Source organism: Bombina bombina, chromosome 12 (assembly GCF_027579735.1).
Source record: "Bombina bombina isolate aBomBom1 chromosome 12, aBomBom1.pri, whole genome shotgun sequence".
In the NCBI taxonomy this organism is placed as follows: domain Eukaryota; kingdom Metazoa; phylum Chordata; class Amphibia; order Anura; family Bombinatoridae; genus Bombina; species Bombina bombina.
The window spans coordinates 2396881-2414075 of NC_069510.1; the positions used below are offsets into that span (position 1 = coordinate 2396881).

At 38.2% G+C, this 17195-nt stretch overlaps 1 protein-coding gene across 1 annotated transcript in view; it reads left to right on the forward strand.

Moving 5' to 3' along the window:
* Positions 1–17195, forward strand: part of GARNL3 (GTPase activating Rap/RanGAP domain like 3) — a gene marked incomplete at its 5' end in the record, with an annotated part of 730206 nt that overhangs the window by 506452 nt on the left and 206559 nt on the right. The window lies entirely within an intron of this gene.

The following is a 17195-nucleotide window of genomic DNA, read 5'->3' on the forward strand; positions in this document are numbered from 1 at the left end:
AAGAATGTTTGGGCTCATAGGCTGATATGGAACGTACAGGTTATTTTTCACTTTGAGAGCTGCGCAATTTTATTAAGCTGGTGCGCTCTTTCTTAGCAGGGACGTTTTTTCCCGCTTCCGATTCCTGACCGGGTGTCTGTGGAGAGGAGCATCTTCTCTACCTGTCTGGGTCATAGGAGGTGGTGAGTGCCCCAGCCATTGGGGGTATAAGGTGCCAGTTTTTTTCTTTCTATAATTTAATATAGATGAGTAATGGAGGATTCTGATATTTTAGAGGGGGATCCCCCGATACAGAATACCTGTGTATATTGTGAGGAGGCCCGGGTAACCCAGCCCTCTCAATTATGTTCCGTATGCCGCATTAGGGTGTTCTCATCAACCAGTGTTGAGGTGTCAGAGACCACTGAGCCATCCGCCTCTGAGGATTCTTCATCCAGTGAGTTGTGTTCCCTAGATTCTTCTGTTCCTACCTACGCAGTTTTCCCGAGTTCCACTCCCCCTTCGCCTGTTAGGGGTTTGTTTCCACCAGAGGTTACTACACAGTTCCGCATGGCCATATCTATGGCCTTAGCAATGCTATCTCTTCCTGCTGCGTGCAAGCGAAGGGTTGATCCAGGTTCTCTGGACCAAGGACCATCGTGTAAAATGACGATTGTGTCCGATCAGTCCTCTGGGGATGAGGTTTCCACTGAGGCTTCAGAGGGAGAACCTCCAGGGTCGGAGTCTACTGACTTGAATCCTCCAACTGCGGAGGGCTTAGCATTTAGATTGGCACGCCTGCGTTTGCTTCTGAGAGAGGTTTTGACGATGTTAGAGGTTCCCAGTACTGATCCGTCAGTTGAATCTCAGTCCTCTAATACAGATAACAAGCTTGACTAGACAAGTTGAGGGATGGTGTTCCTATTCCTTATCGTCTTGTTTTACATTTCGTTTTATTTTTTATTAAAATCCAATTTTTTGGCTCTATGGGGGGTTTGTATAGTGTGAGAGACTTCAATGGTCGAGATTATTGTTGACTTCCGGTGGAAGCATCTAGTTCTCTGTTCGGGTGATGTTCCCCCGATAATTTCAAAACAAAATTAGCCCCGGAGCTTATATTCTTTATTTTGATTATTCTCAGTTTTTCGAGCACTGCTGGAATTTAAGAATTTCTGTTTAGGTTTGAGTGTTTTGGCAGATACGTCGTATCCTAGATGACAGACAGGACCTGTTTTGGGTACTAGTTAAGTCTGCTCCTTCCTTTTATACAGGAGAGGGAGTTTTATTTCTAACTTCAGGTCCAGGCACATCGGGTTCATCTATACTAGAGTACAGGCTGGACCTGTTTTAGGTATTACCTTGGATGCGCTTGATACTGGATCATATGGATCTAGGGGTCCTAGAGGCCGGTGCTAGGCTTTGTTCTTTTTTTTTGCAGTCTTCTCTTCCCTCGATTTTGTCTTAGTCAGAGAGAGGGAAGCCTCTCTGGTGACTCCTGAAGTCATTGTCCCGGTATCTATTGCTCTGTGGGAATATTTCTTTCCACTGTTGGTGTATGGTCCAATAAGGTGAGGGGATTCCCGTCCTAATTGGGTTCTATGACTGTTAAAGCAAAGCTTATTAGCTCTCCTTTTTGCCGGAGAATGTAAAGCTCTCCCTTCTTTTGTTCAGGTAGAAGGATGTCTTTCCTATTTCATCCTTTTGCAGCAAATCCGGTTCTTAGGAACCGTATCGTCATGCAAACCTTGTTCTGATCCTTGGTTTCCTTTTGGGATTGGGGGCTTAATGTGGCAGTATCTTGCTCCAGAATTTACTGTAGCTCCCGGGTCTTAGCATTTCTGGTTTTCTTACCATAGGCTGTTTTAGACTTTTAGGGATTTTCTCTTGTATTTTTGATCCTCAGAGTTGGATCTAGACTTGAGTTTCTAGTGTAGACACCAGGGTGGATTCTGGGATGCTGGTTTGTCTTCCAGACAGGAAGTTTTTTCCTGAGATCGTGCAATGTGCCCTCCATCCCCCCTCCTGGTCTTTGTTGGCTCTGGGGTGGAGGGTGATATAACCAGCTGCACCGAGTTTTCGGCATGGCGTTGGTTCTTTTTCTATATCTGTCTTAACTGACTTATAAGGAATACTGGTTGGGGGAATCGGTCCCCTGTGTTCTGTTCAGACCTCTCTGGCTTGAGTGAGTTTCTCTTAGCTCTTCAGGGGTGGTTTTGACTTTGTTGCCTCGTTGCCTGTGGGGAGCCTGTGTCCTATAAGGGTCAGTGGATCAGGTTTTTCCTTCCGTTTTATTCCTATGGTTCCTCAGATGAGCATTCTGCTTTGAGGATTTGGTCTTCTGGGTTTGTACCAGTTTGGACCTTTTGGTGGGTAGTTCTCCTTTTAGGAAGGGAGAGTTTCTACTGCATAGATGGGAGGGCCTAGTGCTTGGTGATGGGCGGAGGCCCACTTCGGCTGTTTGTCAGCAATTTGCTATATGAGCAGGCTCTTCAGGAACGGATGTTCCCTACTATTTTTTCTTGCTTCGAGGGTCGGTATCTGATTGGGGAAGCCGATCAGGTGTCCTTACCTACCCCTGATTTCCTCTTGAGTTCTTAGGGAGATGTGGCGTAGTGGTTAACTCCAATGCTTCTGAAGCAGAAGGTTGGGGCTTTGAACCCAGGTCAGCTGCATTTTTTGTCTGCCAGAATGTGCTTCTGGTGTCAGCTAGCATCCCTAAGAAGATTCTTAATCAGGAATCTTCGGGCAGAGCTATTGGATACTCTTCTTTGGGGACATGTTACTCTTTGTTGGGGATGGTTCGATCCTAGCAAGAGCTAGCATCAAGTGAGTCTGATTGCTCAGTTTATGTCTGAGTTTGTATCGTGGTTTAGGGGCTTTGCCTCCATGGTCCTTGTTGCAGGGATCTGGGGGTCGGGGTCTTTTTGTGTCATGGAATCTTATTCCTCTGAGGTGGATTGCAAGAGGTCATTTGGGCCTAGCCGAGAGAGGGGTTTCTGAAAAGCTACGTTCCTTTCCGTGGGCGCATAGTTGGTCCTCATCATCTATCATAAGTATGGAGGTCCACCCTTGTAGGGAGGAGCTAGATCGTTATGGCTCTCTATCGGATTTCAGGAGTCTTTCTTTATTTTCCTCCAGGATGAGCTGGAGAAGGGCCTTCCTAGCGAGATCTGGCTCGAGCAGTCCTTCTTCGGACAGATAGCTATCATAACCTGATGGGTAACTTAGGTTACGGGTTGAATCCACCGGCAGTCCTTGCTCCTTGATTGTGGGCTTGCAGTTTTTCGATTCTCTGATTGTTCTGTTCCGGAGGTTCATTGAACTCTCAGGCGTTTTGTTCTTTTTGCTAGGGCACTGACTGCGGTCAGGCCGGTATCTTCTTTTGTTCCTTCTTGGAGCTTAGTCTTTATTTTAGGGGGTTGCATTGGGTTACTTTTCTACCCGTGCCTAGAGGGATATGGCTGCACCTCACTGACGAGGCCCACAATAGGCCGAAACGTACGTCTGGGGTTTTGCTGTTTCTCTCGTTCAGAGAAGGATTGCCTGGTATTTCGGGGCTGGACTGTGCTGTGAAGTCAGGATCAGACTGATATGCTTCAGGAAAGTTTTTCTCTGTGAAAGGCACATGTTGAGCAAAAAGAGGCTGCTTCTTAGGTGGTAACTAGCCATAGAACAAGCTATTATGCTATTGTTCGTTTCCAGGTTGAGCGCTTCTCTCTTTTTATTTATGCAAATTATGACATTTTGGGAAATCTCACTATGTGTGACCAAGGACCAAGCACCAGCAGTGAACTCATTAAGGGAGTGCATTGGTATGATTATATATATATCAGAAATAGAGAGTGAAACAGCGCTATATGAAGATAAACTAGGAAAGTGTACCAAAATGTATATTTCACAGACTCTCGGCTAGATTTAGAGTTTTGTCGGTAAAGACCCGCGTAGATAACGCCGCTTTTTTTTCCCAACGCACCCTTTAAACAACGCTGGTATTTAGAGTTGTCAGAAGGGCTGCGTTAGGCTCCAAAAAGGGTGCATTGAGCCTAATGTACCGCCACTTCAACCCTCAATACCAGCGTTGTTTACGGTAGCGGTAAGCTGGCAAAACGTGCTCGTGCATGATTCCCCCATAAGAAACAATGGGGCAGTTTAGGCTGACAAAAAACCTAACACCTGCAAAAAAGCAGCGTTCAGCTCCCAACGCAGCCCCATTGTTTCCTATGGGGAAACACTTTCTAAGTCTACACCTAACACCCTAACATGAACCCCGAGTCTAAACACCCCTAACCTTACACTTATTAACCCCTAATCTTCCGCCCCCGACATCGCTGACACCTGCATTATATTATTAACCCCTAATCTGCCGCTGCGTACACCGCCGCAACCTACATTATACCTATGTACCCATAATCTGCTGCCCCTAACATCGCCGACCCCTATATTATATTTATTAACTCCTAATCTGCCCCCCCCTATGTCGCCGCTACCTTACCTACACTTATTAACCCCAAATCTGCTGACCGGACCTCGCCGCTACTCTAATAAAGTTATTAACCCCTAAAGCTAAGTCTACCCCTAACCCTAACACCCCCCTAAATTAAATATAATTTTAATCTAACGAAATAAATTAAATATTATTAACTAAAGTATTCCTATTTAAAACTAAATACTTACCTGTAAAATAAACCCTAATATAGCTACAATATAACAAATAATTATATTGTAGCTATTTTAGGATTTATATTTATTTTACAGGCAACTTTGTAATAATTTTAACTAGGTACAATAGCTATTAAATAGTTATTAACTATTTAATAGCTACCTAGTTAAAATAACTACAAAATTACCTGTAAAATAAAACCTAACCTAAGTTACAATTAAACCTAACACTACACTATCAATAAATTAATTAAATAAATTAACTACAAGTACCTACAATTAAATACAATTAAATAAACTAAACTAAATTACAAAGAAAACAAAACACTAAATAACAAAAATAAAAAAAGATTGCAAGAATATTAGGCTAATTACACCCACTCTAAGCCCCCTAATAAAATAAAAAAGCCCCCCAAAATAATAAAGATCCTTACCCTATTCTAAATTAAAAAGTAACGAGCTCTTTTACCAGCCCTTAAAACGGCTTTTTGCGGGGCATGCCCCAAAGTAATCAGCTCATGCTGACTTCTGCCGCTCCGGATGTCCTCTTTTGGTTCATCGGTGCCCGGCTGGGTGAACACGACTCAAGGTAGGGAGATGTTCAGGGGGTTAGTGTTAGGTTTATTTAAGGGGGGTTTGGGTTAGAGTAGGGGTATGTGGGTGGTGAGTTGTAATGTTGGGGGGTGGTATTGTGTTTTTTTTTCAGGCAAAAGAGCTGATTACTTTGGGGCATGCCCCGCAAAAAGCCCTTTTAAGGGCTGGTAAAAGAGCTGGTTACTTTTTAATTTAGAATAGGGTAGGGACCTTTATTATTTTGGGGGGCTTTTTATTTTATTAGGGGGCTTAGAGTAGGTGTAAGTAGCCTACTATTCTTGTAATCGTTTTTTATTTTTTTGTAATTTAGTGTTTGTTTGTTTTTGTAATTTAGTTTAGTTTGTTTAATTGTATTTAATTGTAGGTACTTGTAGTTAATTTATTTAATTAATTTATTGATAGTGTAGTGTTAGGTTTAATTGTAACTTAGGTTAGGATTTATTTTACAGGTAATTTTGTACTTATTTTAACTAGGTAGCTATTAAATAGTTAATAACTATTTAATAGCTATTGTACCTAGTTAAAATAATTACAAAGTTGCCTGTAAAATAAATATAAATCCTAAAATAGCTACAATATAATTATTCGTTATATTGTAGCTATATTAGGGTTTATTTTACAGGTAAGTATTTAGTTTTAAATAGGAATACTTCAGTTAATAATATTTTATTTAGTTAGATTAAAATTATATTTAATTTAGGGGGGTGTAAGGGTTAGACTTAGCTTTAGGGGTTAATATATATATTAATGAGGTCCGGTCGGCAGATTAGGGGTTAATAAATATTATGTAGGTGTTGGCGATGTTAGGGGCAGCAGATTAGGGGTTCATAGGGATAATGTAGGTGGCGGCGGTGTGCGGTCGGCAGATTAGGGGTTAAAAATATTTATTATAGTGGCGGCGATGTGGGGGGGCCTCGGTTTAGGGGTAAATAGGTAGTTTATGGGTGTTAGTGTACTTTAGAGCACAGTAGTTAAAGGGACATGATACTCATATGCTAAATCACTTGAAACTGATGCAGTATAACTGTAAAAAGCTGACAGGAAAATATCACCTGAGCATAAACAAATATCCAGGCACTCATGCAACATAAATTTATTTTATTATATCCGGTGTAACAATCTCCCAACGTTTCGGTCTTTACATTAGACCTTTGACAAGGGTATAATCTGATCCGGGTCTGGCTGTAACATGTGACAGCTGGACCCGGATCACATTATATCCTTTTCAAAGGTCTAATGTAAAGACCGAAACCTTGGGAGATTGTTACACCGGATTGTACCGGATATAATAAAATAAATTTATGTTGCATGAGTGCCTGGATATTTGTTTATGTATATTTATATATATATATATATATATATATATATATATATATATATATATTATTTTATACATATATATATTATATATTATTTTATTATTTTATACATATATATATTATATATTATTTTATTATTTTATACATATATATATTATATATTATTTTATTATTTTATACATATATATATATTTTATATTATTTTATTATTTTATACATATATATATATTTTATATTATTTTATTATTTTATACATATATATATTATATATTATTTTATTATTTTATACATATATATATTATATATTATTTTATTAATTTATACATATATATATATTTTATATTATTTTATTATTTTATACATATATATATTATATATTATCTTATTATTTTATACATATATATATTATATATTATTTTATTATTTTATACATATATATATATATTATATATTATATATTATTTTATTATTTTATACATAATAAAAAAGCCCCCCAAAATAATAAAGGTCATTACTCTATTCTAAATTAAAAAGTAACAAGCTCTTTTACCAGCCCTTAAAAGGGCTTTTTGCGGGGCATGCCCCAAAGTAATCAGCTCTTTTGCCTGAAAAAAAAAACACAATACCACCCCCCAACATTACAACCCACCACCCACATACTCCTACTCTAACTCAAACCCCCCTTAAATAAACCTAACACTACCCCCCTGAAGATCTCCCTACCTTGAGTCGTGTTCACCCAGCCGGGCACCGATGGACCAAAAGAGGACATCTCGAGCGGCAGAAGTCATCATCCTATCCGGGCAGAAGAGGGCATCCGGACCGGCAGACATCTTCATCCAAGCGGCATCTTCTATCTTCATCCATCCGGAGCGGAGCGGAGCCATCTTCTTCCAGCCGACGCAGATCCATCCTCTTCAACCGACGCCTACTCGCCGAATGAAGGTTCCTTTAAATGACGTCATCTAAGATGGCGTCCCTCGAATTCCGATTGGCTGATAGGATTCTATCAGCCAATCGGAATTAAGGTAGGAAAAATTTGATTGGCTGATTAAATCAGCCAATCAGATTCAAGTTCAATCCGATTGGCTGATCCAATCAGCCAATCAGATTGAGTTTGCATTCTATTGGCTGATCGGAACAGCCAATAGAATGCAAGCTCAATCTGATTGGCTGATTGGATCAGCCAATCAGATTTTTCCTACTTTAATTCCAATTGGCTGATAGAATCCTATCAGCCAATCGGAATTCGAGGGACGCCATCTTGGATGACGTCATTTAAAGGAACCTTCATTCTGCGAGTAGGCGTCGGTTGAAGAGGATGGATCCGGATCGGCTGGAAGAAGATGGCTCTGCTCCGCTCCGGATGGATGAAGATAGAAGATACCGCTTGGATGAAGATGTCTGCCGGTCCGGATGTCCTCTTCTGCCCGGATAGGATGCTGACTTCTGCCGCTCCGGATGTCCTCTTTTGGTTCATCGGTGCCCGGCTGGGTGAACACGACTCAAGGTAGGGAGATGTTCAGGGGGGTAGTGTTAGGTTTATTTAAGGGGGGTTTGGGTTAGAGTAGGGGTATGTGGGTGGTGGGTTGTAATGTTGGGGGGTGGTATTGTGTTTTTTTTTCAGGCAAAAGAGCTGATTACTTTGGGGCATGCCCCGCAAAAAGCCCTTTTAAGGGCTGGTAAAAGAGCTGGTTACTTTTTAATTTAGAATAGGGTAGGGACCTTTATTATTTTGGGGGTCTTTTTATTTTATTAGGGGGCTTAGAGTAGGTTTAAGTAGCCTACTATTCTTGTAATCGTTTTTTATTTTTTGTAATTTAGTGTTTGTTTTTGTAATTTAGTTTAGTTTATTTAATTGTATTTAATTGTAGGTACTTGTAGTTAATTTATTTAATTAATTTATTGATAGTGTAGTGTAAGGTTTAATTGTAACTTAGGTTAGGATTTATTTTACAGGTAATTTTGTACTTATTTTAACTAGGTAGCTATTAAATAGTTAATAACTATTTAATAGCTATTGTACCTAGTTAAAATAATTACAAAGTTGCCTGTAAAATAAATACAAATCCTAAAATAGCTACAATATAATTATTCGTTATATTGTAGCTATATTAGGGTTTATTTTACAGGTATGTATTTAGTTTTAAATAGGAATACTTTAGTTAATAATATTTAATTTATTTCGTTAGATTAAATTATATTTAATTTAGGGGGGTGTAAGGGTTAGACTTAGCTTTAGGGGTTAATATCTTTATTAGAGTAGCGGTGAGGTCCGGTCGGCAGATTAGGGGTTAATAAGTGTAGGTAAGGTAGCGGCGACGTTGGGGGGGCAGATTAGGGGTTAATAAATATTATGTAGGTGTTGGCGATGTTAGGGGCAGCAGATTAGGGGTTCATAGGGATAATGTAGGTGGCGGCGGTGTGCGGTCGGCAGATTAGGGGTTAAAAATATTTATTATAGTGGCGGCGATGTGGGGGGGCCTCGGTTTAGGGGTAAATAGGTAGTTTATGGGTGTTAGTGTACTTTAGAGCACAGTAGTTAAAGGGACATGATACTCATATGCTAAATCACTTGAAACTAATGCAGTATAACTGTAAAAAGCTGACAGGAAAATATCACCTGAGCATAAACAAATATCCAGGCACTCATGCAACATAAATTTATTTTATTATATCCGGTGTAACAATCTTCCAACGTTTCGGTCTTTACATTAGACCTTTGACAAGGGTATAATCTGATCCGGGTCTGGCTGTAACATGTGACAGCTGGACCCGGATCACATTATATCCTTTTCAAAGGTCTAATGTAAAGACCAAAACCTTGGGAGATTGTTACACCGGATTGTACCGGATATAATAAAATAAATTTATGTTGCATGAGTGCCTGGATATTTGTTTATGTATATATATATATATATATATATATATATATATATTATTTTATATATATATATATATTATTTTATACATATATATATTATATATTATTTTATACATATATATATTATATATTATTTTATACATATATATATTATATATTATTTTATTATTTTATACATATATATATTTTATATTATTTTATTATTTTATACATATATATATATTATATATTATTTTATTATTTTATACATATATATATATATTATATTATTTTATTATTTTATACATATATATATATATATATATTATTTTATTATTTTATACATATATATATTATATATTATTTTATACATATATATTATATATTATTTTATACATATATATATTATATATTATTTTATTATTTTATACATATATATATTTTATATTATTTTATTATTTTATACATATATATATATTATATATTATTTTATTATTTTATACATATATATATATTATATTATTTTATTATTTTATACATATATATATATATATATATTATATATTATTTTATACATACATATATATATATATATATATATATATATATATATATATATATATATATATATAATATATTATTTTGAAATAGGACCAAGCACCGGCAGTGAACTCATTAAGGGAGTGCATTGGTATGATTATATATATATCAGAAATAGAGAGTGAAACAGCGCTATATGAAGATAAACTAGGAAAGTGTACCAAAATGTATATTTCACAGACTCTCGGCTAGATTTAGAGTTTTGTCGGTAAAGACCTGCATAGCTAACGCCGCTTTTTTTCCCAACGCACCCTTTAAACAACACTGGTATTTAGAGTTGTCTGAAGGGCTGCGTTAGGTTCCAAAAAGGGTGCGTTGAGCCTAATGTACCGCCACTTCAACCCTCAATACCAGCGTTGCTTACGGTAGCGGTAAGCTGGCAAAACGTGCTCGTGCATGATTCCCCCATAAGAAAGAATGGGGCAGTTTAGGCTGACAAAAAACCTAACACCTGCAAAAAAGCAGCGTTCAGCTCCCAACGCAGCCCCATTGTTTCCTATGGGGAAACACTTTCTAAGTCTACACCTAACACCCTAACATGAACCCCGAGTCTAAACACCCCTAACCTTACACTTATTAACCCCTAATCTTCCGCCCCCGACATCGCTGACACCTGTATTATATTATTAACCCCTAATCTGCCGCTCAGTACACCGCCGCAACCTACATTATACCTATGTACCCATAATCTGCTGCCCCTAACATCGCCGACCCCTATATTATATTTATTAACTCCTAATCTGCCCCCCCCCATGTCGCCGCTACCTTACCTACACTTATTAACCCCAAATCTGACGACCGGACCTCGCCGCTACTCTAATAAAGTTATTAACCCCTAAAGCTAAGTCTACCCCTAACACCCCCCTAAATTAAATATAATTTTAATCTAACGAAACAAATTAAATATTATTAACTAAAGTATTCCTATTTAAAACTAAATACTTACCTGTAAAATAAACCCTAATATAGCTACAATATAACGAATAATTATATTGTAGCTATTTTAGGATTTATATTTATTTTACAGGCAACTTTGTAATTATTTTAACTAGGTACAATAGCTATTAAATAGTTATTAACTATTTAATAGCTACCTAGTTAAAATAAGTACAAAATTACCTGTAAAATAAATCCTAACCTAAGTTACAATTAAACCTAACACTACACTATCAATAAATTAATTAAATAAATTAACTACAAGTACCTACAATTAAATACAATTAAATAAACTAAACTAAATTGCAAAAAAAACAAAACACTAAATTACAAAAAATAAAAAAAGATTGCAAGAATATTAGGCTAATTACACCTACTCTAAGCCCCCTAATAAAATAAAAAAGCCCCCCAAAATAATAAAGGTCATTACCCTATTCTAAATTAAAAAGTAACGAGCTCTTTTACCAGCTCTTAAAAGGGCTTTTTGCGGGGCATGCCCCAAAGTAATCAGCTCTTTTGCCTGAAAAAAAAAACACAATACCACCCCCCAACATTACAACCCACATACCCCTACTCTAACTCAAACCCCCCTTAAATAAACCTAACACTACCCCCCTGAAGATCTCCCTACCTTGAGTCGTGTTCACCCAGCCGGGCACCGATGGACCAAAAGAGGACATCTGGAGCGGCAGAAGTCATCATCCTATCCGGGCAGAAGAGGACATCCGGACCGGCAGACATCTTCATCCAAGCGGTATCTTCTATCTTCATCCATCCGGAGCGGAGCGGAGCCATCTTCTTCCAGCCGACGCAGATCCATCCTCTTCAACCGACGCCTACTCGCCGAATGAAGGTTCCTTTAAATGACGTCATCCAAGATGGCGTCCCTCGAATTCCGATTGGCTGATAGGATTCTATCAGCCAATCGGAATTAAGGTAGGAAAAATTTGATTGGCTGATTAAATCAGCCAATCAAATTCAAGTTCAATCCGATTGGCTGATCCAATCAGCCAATCAGATTGAGTTTGCATTCTATTGGCTGATCGGAACAGCCAATAAAATGCGAGCTCAATCTGATTGGCTGATTGGATCAGCCAATCAGATTTTTCCTACCTTAATTCCAATTGGCTGATAGAATCCTATCAGCCAATCGGAATTCGAGGGACGCCATCTTGGATGACGTCATTTAAAGGAACCTTCATTCTGCGAGTAGGCGTCGGTTGAAGAGGATGGATTCGCATCGGCTGGAAGAAGATGGCTCTGCTCCGCTCCGGATGGATGAAGATAGAAGATACCGCTTGGATGAAGATGTCTGCCGGTCCGGATGTCCTCTTCTGCCCGGATAGGATGCTGACTTCTGCCGCTCCGGATGTCCTCTTTTGGTTCATCGGTGCCTGGCTGGGTGAACACGACTCAAGGTAGGGAGATGTTCAGGGGGGTAGTGTTAGGTTTATTTAAGGGGGGTTTGGGTTAGAGTAGGGGTATGTGGGTGGTGGGTTGTAATGTTGGGGGGTGGTATTGTGTTTTTTTTTTCAGGCAAAAGAGCTGATTACTTTGGGGCATGCCCCGCAAAAAGTCCTTTTAAGGGCTGGTAAAAGAGCTGGTTACTTTTTAATTTAGAATAGGGTAGGGACCTTTATTATTTTGGGGGGATTTTTTATTTTATTAGGGGGCTTAGAGTAGGTGTAAGTAGCCTACTATTCTTGTAATCGTTTTTTATTTTTTGTAATTTAGTGTTTGTTTTTGTAATTTAGTTTAGTTTATTTAATTGTATTTAATTGTAGGTACTTGTAGTTAATTTATTTAATTAATTTATTGATAGTGTAGTGTAAGGTTTAATTGTAACTTAGGTTAGGATTTATTTTACAGGTAATTTTGTACTTATTTTAACTAGGTAGCTATTAAATAGTTAATAACTATTTAATAGCTATTGTACCTAGTTAAAATAATTACAAAGTTGCCTGTAAAATAAATATAAATCCTAAAATAGCTACAATATAATTATTCGTTATATTGTAGCTATATTAGGGTTTATTTTACAGGTATGTATTTAGTTTTAAATAGGAATACTTTAGTTAATAATATTTAATTTATTTCGTTAGATTAAAATTATATTTAACTTAGGGGGGTGTAAGGGTTAGACTTAGCTTTAGGGGTTAATAACTTTATTAGAGTAGCGGTGAGGTCCGGTCGGCAGATTAGGGGTTAATAAGTGTAGGTAAGGTAGCGGCGACGTTGGGGGGGCAGATTAGGGGTTAATAAATATTATGTAGGTGTTGGCGATGTTAGGGGCAGCAGATTAGGGGTTCATAGGGATAATGTAGGTGGCAGCGGTGTGCGGTCGGCAGATTAGGGGTTAAAAATATTTATTATAGTGGCGGCGATGTGGGGGGGCCTCGGTTTATGGGGTAAATAGGTAGTTTATGGGTGTTAGTGTACTTTAGAGCAGTGTTTTTCAACCAGTGTGCCGTGGCACACTAGTGTGCCGTGAGAGATCCTCAGGTGTGCCACGGCAGACTGACAACAGTGTGACACATTTTTTAAACTTTGCTTGTTTTTTACTCCCAGTGCAGGGGTAGTTTGTAGGAGGCATGGCATAACAGCACAATACATACAGTATGTGTGTGTTTGTGTGTATGTGTATATATATATGCTGTATTAGGCTACAATTTGTGATTTTTTTTAAATTTTGGGATGGTGGTGTGCCACAGGATTTTTTAATGTAAAAAAGTGTGCCACGGCAAAAAAAAGGTTAAAAATCACTGCTTTAGAGCACAGTAGTTAAAGGGACATAATCCTCATATGCTAAATCACTTGAAACTGATGCAGTATAACTGTAAAAAGCTGACAGGAAAATATCACCGGAGCATCTCTATGTAAAAAAGGAAGATATTTTACCTCACAATCTCCTCAGCTCAGCAGAGTAAGTTCTGTGTAAAAAGTTATACTCAGCTGTTCCCAGCTGCAGGTAAAAAGAAAAAAAAAAAATGAAGACATGAACAGCAGCCAATCAGCATCAGCAGTGCTGAGGTCATGAACTCTTACTGTGATATCATGAGATTTGACTTAACTCTCATGAGATTTCATAGTAAGCTTCCTTTACCTGATTGGTGAAATAATATGAGAGTTCACGAGGCTCATCCCCTAAGCTGTCCCAGGACAGACACACTAAAATGCTGCTTAGAAATCCTTTACAATGGGAGGTTGCTACTGAGGAACTTTTGAGGTAAAATATCTTTCTTTTTTTACATAGAGATGTTCAGGAGATATTTTCTAGTCAGCTTTTTACAGCTATGCTGCATCACTTTCAAGTGTTTAAACATTTGGGTATTATGGCCCTTTAAGAGCTTTATAAACCGGCGTTAGCCCATAAAGCTCTTAACTACTGACTTTTTTCTGCGGCTGGAGTCTTGTCGGTAGAGGGTCTACCACTCACTTCAGCCAAGACTCTAAATACCAGCGTTAGGCAGATCCCATTGAAAAAATAGGATACGCAATTGAAGTAAGGGGATCTGCGGTATGGAAAAGTCGCGGCTTGAAAGTCATCATTAGACCCTTTCCTGCCTGACTCTAAATAACAGCGGCAGGCCAAAACCAGCGTTAGGACCCCTTAACGCTGCTTTTGACGGCTAACGCAGAACACTAAATCTAGCCGTCTGTGTGGTAATATGGTGTATTGTAGGTGTACAAAGAATAGATACCATAGTATGATAATGCAATCTATATATCTAGCTGTAGTCTGGTAATGGATCTGGAATCTGTCAGATCGCTACACCTCCACTGAATACCTATAATATATATACACAAGCGTGACTGGTATCTGACAGCAGGTGAATATAACTACTTAAAGGGACAGTAAAGTCAAAACTAAACTTGCATGAATCAGATAGGGCATGCAATTTTAAACCACTTTCCTATTTACTTTTATCATCAAATTTGCTTTGTTCCCTTGGAGGTATTTTTGAAAAGCTAAACCTAGCTAGGCTCAAACTGATTTCTAAACCGTTGAAAACCGCCTCCTAGCTCAGAGCATTTTGAAAGTTTTTCACAGTTAGACTGTGCTAGTTCACATGTGTCATATAGATAACATTGTGCTCACCGTGAAGTTATTTAGGAGTCTTCACTGATTGACTACACTGCATGTCTGTCAAAGGCACTTAGATAAGGAGGCTGTCTGCAGAGGCTTAGATACAAGATAATCACAGAGGTAAAAAGTATATTAATATAACTGTGTTGGTTATGCAAAAAAGGGGAATGGGTAATAAAGGGATTATCTATCTTTTTAAATAAGAAACATTTTGGTGTATACTGTCCCTTTAAATAGGCAGTCCTTAGGAGAGAGTGTCTATTAGGTATCCTTAGGTTCAGTTCCAAACAATCCCCACGAAGTGCAGTTCAGTCCAAGCAAAAAAAAGATTCAGCTCTTCAGGAGAGGATCCTCCCAGGTATTCTATGGAATAAAGAAAAGACAAGCGCACGGGGTGCACCTAGTGCAATAAACGACAAACTGGGTGACTTTGAAATAAAAAGATGTACAGCTCACTCAAACCTATGAGGTATGTTAAAGACACTTAAAATATAACGACCATAAAATATAAAACCACATAAAAACGTCAGAAATATATAAAAACAAAAAATGTTCACCTAAACTTGCTAACAGCACGAGTCTGATCACCAGCTGCTACAGAAGATGAGCCGCATGCAGCTGATCCGCTATTTAGCGTTTTGCAAGCAGATAATGGGGACTATTTATCAAGCTCTGTACAGAGCTTGACGCCCCGTGTTTCTGGCGAGCCTGCAGATTCGCCACAAACACCAGTTATGAAGCAGCGGTTTAAAGACCGTTGCTCCTTATCTCCTCCGCTGCCTCTGAGGCTGCGGACATTAATCTGCCCGATCTGGTATGATCCGGTTGATTGACACCCCCTGCTAGAGGCCGATTGGCCGCAAATCTGCAGGGGGCGGCATTGCACAAGCAGTTCACCAGAACTGCTTGTGCAATGTTAATGCCGACAGTGTTCCTAAGGGAGAAAAGCTCATTTTCCCCCTCAGTCAACGTAGAAATTATTTTCTGGATTTAGAAACCATGCAAACCACAAAGTCCTCTTAGTTAAAACTGCTAGAATCATATTCTTAATATTGATCTTAAAGGGACATTCCAGTCAAAATTTAAATGCACATAGATTTATTGCATCTTTGAATAGAAACATGTTTGCAATATACATGTATTAGCAAAAATGCTTCTAGTAAGAGTTATCACTGTTTTAGTGTTAACATTTTTCTCTGCACGTGCATGTGAAGCATAGCCAGATATTGCCATTACACCCACATTTTAAATACTGTAGCTGCTCAGATCATCACTGGGGCTTGTATCATGTCAGCAATTAACAAATTGACTCATTACCAGATGGTACAAGCAGTTTAGGCTCTCTGAGCATGTGTTGTGTATAAAATGCTGGTGCACGGTGCATACTTAAATACACTTTTGAAACAGCTATAGCTTTTATTAGAAGAATTTTTGCTAATGCATGTATATTACAAAATTGTTTCTGTTCAATACCAAAATGCACCCATGTGGTTTTCAATTTTGGCTGTAATATCCCTCTAATAATATCAACAACTGCATCACAACTGAAAGTATTATCTGTTTTCAAGAGTTTTTATTAATTAGAAAACTCTTCACCAGTAGATTCCTCAGGAAGCTGCTCAGATAAATCCTCACACCAAAGGGTAGAAGCTACAGTTACTCAAGCAATACTAATTGCAGGCCTAAAAAGAAAACATTCTGCTGAAAAGCCTTTCCATGAAAAAAAAATAAAAAAAAATCCAATTTCTTATCAATAGGGTCTTTAAAAGTGGTACTATCCTCAAGAGGAATAGTAGTATGCTTAGTTAAAGTAGAAATGGCCCCATCTATTTTAGGAATAGTTTCCCAAAGCTCTAAATTAGAAGCAAGCAACGAAAACATCCTTTTAAATTTCTGAGCTGAATTAAAAGAGATACTAGGCTTGGGCCACTCTAGAAATGATGTCAGAGATAGCATCAGGAACTGGAAATACCTCTGGAGATTTTGACACTAACAAATGCAGGGTGAAAATAATGTAGTTATAAACCCATACCTAAAACCCCTGGCATAACAGTCCTCATATTATGAGTTTACCATAAGCACCTACTATTCAGACAAGTCTCACTACTAATGCACCTAGAGATCCTAACATAATCAGACCATTATGACTACAGATGCC